We start from the raw sequence: 4,819 nt of genomic DNA, 5'->3' as shown, positions 1-4,819 counted from the left end.
GTGGTGGAAGATTTTCAATGACTCCCACCTTGGCTTTGTCCACCTCAAGACCCTTGCTAGAGACCTTATGCCCAAGAATAATGCCTTCACGCACCATAAAATGACATTTTTCCCAATTAAGCACCAAATTAGTTTGCACGCACCTTTTGAGTACTGCACGGAGATTATTCAAACATTCATCATATGAATGTCCAAAGACGGAGAAGTCGTCTATGAACACCTCGACATTATTTCCAATCATGTCAGAGAATATAGCCATCATACATCTCTGAAAAGTGGCCGGTGTGCCACATAACCTAAACAAAACTCTGCGAAAAGCAAATGTGCCAAATGGACAAGTGAAGGTAGTCTTTTCTTGATCCTCTGGTGCAATACAAATCTGATTATACCCTGAATAGCCATCCAGAAGACAATAATACTCATGACCGGCCAACCTGTCAAGCATCTGATCAATAAACGGAAGCGCGAAGTGATCCTTCCTTGTGGCCTTGTTCAATTTTCTGTAATCCATGCATACTCTCCATCCTGTGACTGTTCGAGTGGGGATGAGCTCATTCTTCTCATTTGCTACCACAATAATGCCTCCTTACTTAGGTACACATTACACGGGGCTCACCCAAGAACTGTCAGAAATAGGATAAATGATTCCTGCATCAAGCCACTTCAGAATTTATTTCTTCACCACTTCTTTCATGATAGGATTAAGTCTGTGCTGTTGCTCAACAGTTGGCTTACTACCCTCCTCTAGCAGAATTTTATACATACAATATGAAGGGCTGATCCCTTTGATGTCTGCTATAGTCCATCCGATAGCCGATTTGAATTCTCTCAAGATCCTTAAGAGCTTGTCCTCCTCACTACCTGAAAGGTCAGATGCAATAATAACAGGTAAAGTAGATGCATCACCTAAAAAAACATACCTCAAGTGTTCAAGCAATGGCTTAAGCTCCAAGGTAGGTGTTTCCTCAATAGATGGTTTGAGCTTTCCTTCAGCATTTTTTAGGTTAGAAGTACCAAGAGATTCAAACGGCATGTCTAGCTTTCACCTCCAGGGAGAAGCATTAAAATATATCTAATTGCTCATTGCCATCCTCATCATCACTGTCAAAATCCCCCACTAAGGCCTTCTCTAATGCATCAGATATTAGCATATGATCAAGTTCCGAAGTAACCGCTGAATCAATCACATCCACTTTTAAGCACTCCTCGTCTTCTGTAGGGAATTTCATTGCTTTGAATACATTGAATGTCACATCCTGATCCCGCACCTGCATTGTAAGTTCACCTTTCTACACATCTATCAAGGTACGGCCAGTAGCCAAGAAAGGTCTTCCCAAGATTATGGGAATCTTCTTATCTTCCTCGAAATCCAGAATAACAAAGTCTGCAGGAAAGAAGAGCTTATCCACCTTTACTAGCACATCCTCCACTATGCCTCTTGGGTAAGTAATAGAATGATCAGCCAATTATAGAGACATGTAGGTGGGCTTTGGACCAGGCAAGTTTAACTTTTTGAAGATCGACAACGGCATCAGATTGATGCTTGCTCCCAAATCACAAAGGCACTTGTCAAAAGACAACTTGCCAATGGTGCAAGGAATTGTGAAGCTACATGGATCCTTAAGCTTTGGAGGTAACTTTTGCTGCAGCACAGCACTGCATTCTTCTGTTAGAGCAACGGTCTCAAGGTCATCCAGTTTCACCTTCCTTGAAAGAATACTCTTCATGAATCTCGCATAACTAGGCATTTGCTCCAAAGCCTCAGCGAAAGGTATATTGATGTGAAGTTTCTTGAACACCTCCAGAAACTTACCGAACTGCTTATCCAGCTTTTATTGTTGCAATCTCTTAGGGAAAGGTGGTGGAGGATAGAGCTGTTTCTCCCCTGTATTACCCTCAGGCAGAGTGTGTTTAATAGTAGTCTTCCTTGGTTCCGCCGCTTTCTCCTTTTGCTTAGCTTCTTCATTACCAACTTCAGCTTCTCCTTCTTTTGCTTTTTCAGCATCATCAACTTTTCCCGACCTTAAGTTAATAGCCTTGACTTGCTCTTTAGTTTCCTTCCTGCCTGGCACTTCAGTGTCACTGGGGAGTGTGCCAGGTTGGCGATTAAGCACTGTATTGGCTATTTGACTAATTTGATTTTCCAAGGTCTTGATAGAAACCGCCTGACTCTTGCACAACAACTAAAGTTCCTCAAAATCAGCACTAGTGGGTGCAGCTGCACCTCCCTGTTGAGGATATGACTGCCTTTGAGCATAATTCTGCGGTTGCTGGAATCCAGGTGGATTGAACTGCTTACTTACGCCTTGCTGATATGGTTACTGAATAGCATTTTGATTATTACTCCAGCTGAAATTTAAATGAATTCTGTTGTTAGGATGATAAGTAGCTGGCACAGGCTGCTGTTGTCGTGGATAATTGTTCACGTACTGAACAGATTCGTTAACAAGACAACACTGATCCGTAGCAGGAGAACCTGCACAAAGCTCACAGACCATAGCTATATGATTGACCCCATAGGTGGCTAGAGAATCGACCTTCATAGACAGTGCTTGGAGCTGCGCTGTAATAGCTGTGGCTGCATCGACTTCCAGAATACCTGCTACCTTCCCAGGCATCATCCTCTGAGTTGGGTTTTGATGCTCATTTGCAGCCATAGTCTCAATAAGATTATAAGCCTTAGTATAGCTTTTGGCCCACAAGGCGCCTTCAGCTGCTGCATCGAGCATGGGCCGAGATTGGGCCCCCAAACCATTATAGAAACCAGTGATCACCATCCAATCAGGCATTCCATGATGTGGACACTTTCTCAACATCTCCTTGTAGCACTCCCAAACTTCACACATAGATTCTGTAGGTTGCTGCGCAAACTGAGTAAGAGTACTCCTCATAGCCGCAGTCTTTGCCATTGGATAAAACTTTACCAGAAATTTTTGTGCAAGATCTTGCCAAGTAGTGATGGACCCAGCTGGTTCAGAATGTAACCAGTCCTTAGCTTTATCCCTTAGAGAGAATGGGAAAAGCCTCAGCTTGATAGCCTCATCAGTCATACCATTGTATTTGAAAGTACTACAGATCTCGACAAAATTCCTTATGTGCATGTTGGGGTCTTCAGTCGCAGCACCTCCGAAAGAAACAGAATTCTGCACCATCTGAATAGTGCCCAGCTTGAACTCATAGGTGTTAGCCTGAATAGCCAGATGAAGAATGCTTGACTGAATGTCATCAATTTTAGGCCGAGAAAAGTCCATAAGAGTTGGATCTGCCGGAACAATACGATCACCCATGATTAAAGGTTCTTTCTGCTCACTTCCTGAATCCGAATCTTCAAAATGTATCTTCTCCGGAATATCAAGAATTTTGTCTGTCTCCTCAGCTGTATCTAAAGTCCTCTTGCGAGTACGAGAACGAGTTTGCATAAACGCTCACTAAAGTACCTGAAACACAACCGGAAACAATAAGTACACACGTCTTAATCACTAAGTCCTAATGACCAATGATGGTAAGTACATAAACTAAACAAATACGCCGAGTCCCCGGCAGCGGCGCCAAAAACTTGTTAGGGCGAAAACACGCGCTAATAACACACGCAAGTATACGCGTTCGCAAGTAATATAGAATACTTTCTAGTTCGTTCCCACAGAGACTCAGACTAATCATGTTCAATTAAACTCACTCACCAAGGTATAATTACTTCTCAATGTTAAGACAATAACACTTAGAATTGATTAACTAATTATTAACTACTATAATTAACCACTTAATTAACACTTGAATTCACAATATTAAAACACTCATGAGATCACAACTTCATTACTACTTCCTTCAATAGCTATTGTTATTACCCTTAGCATGCAACAGTGATGATATTAATCGAATAACACGAAACTGATAAAAGCCAACTTTCATTGTACTAATACCATTCTACCAAACATCCACAATTAAGATAGAAGTTGAATAGACATCAATTATGTTGAGTCCCTATATGTCTACAGAAATTGACAACATAACGATTTAAGCACAAGTTATTCCTTTTGATTACACAGGGCGAATAAAACTGTTGGAGTTACCCACTAATCATGCATACTCGTACATGAACCTATGCTAGCATGGCAAGTTCTAAATCTCAAGATCCACCGTCGCTTCACAAGAGATTAACACCTTATCTTATGTGTTCGCGACGCACATAAGACGAATACGCACAACCAATACTAGATATCATACAATCATCACACTCTAAGGTATTAAACAACTAACTAAAGAATTCCATAGTAAATCCGTTACGACCCCATGATCACGATTAGCCCATGGTAGCACTCATCGTCATCATGGGTTCAATTGAAAACATGATAAATAAACACAAGAGAATAATAACTAAAACTACTTATATAAAACCAGAGCACGTCACAAGAGTAAATAGGTTCAAAGTAAGAAAACTAGCATCCAACGTTACAATGAAATAAAGAATCATAAGAAAATATGCTTCATCTTCGTTGCGGTGTGCTAAAACGGTCTTCTTCCTTATCTCTTCGCTCCTTGATTAATACTACGATCCAACCTCTGTGAAACGTATCTGAAATCTACTTATATAGGAGTCCCATAAAACCCAGATAGCTCAGAAGTTGGAAGCCAAACAGAAATAGAATTCTAAAATAATAAATCTGAATTTACGACCCTGCGCGGCCGCTCAGCAGAGCTGAGCGGGCGCTCAGACCCCTTCTGGAAAAATGATCTGTTTTGCTCCGTTTCTTCGCTGAAATTTGCTCCTATCTTCCCACTTGCAATGCTGAACACATGCCAAGGCTTATTATTGATGAAT

At 41.3% G+C, this 4,819-nt stretch overlaps 1 non-coding gene across 1 annotated transcript; it reads left to right on the top strand.

The window, feature by feature from the left end:
- The first annotated feature begins 2,787 nt into the window (after window positions 1–2,787).
- LOC141722445 (small nucleolar RNA R71) lies at window positions 2,788–2,894 on the top strand. Its single transcript, XR_012575463.1, has one exon. It is a non-coding gene; the product is annotated as a small nucleolar RNA R71 (small nucleolar RNA).
- The last annotated feature ends 1,925 nt before the right edge of the window (window positions 2,895–4,819 follow it).

Source organism: Apium graveolens, chromosome 4, assembly GCF_009905375.1.
Source record: "Apium graveolens cultivar Ventura chromosome 4, ASM990537v1, whole genome shotgun sequence".
NCBI classification, from domain to species: Eukaryota; Viridiplantae; Streptophyta; class Magnoliopsida; order Apiales; family Apiaceae; genus Apium; species Apium graveolens.
Note: the sequence above shows the minus strand (reverse complement) of the source record. Positions and strands in the feature narration are given on the sequence as shown.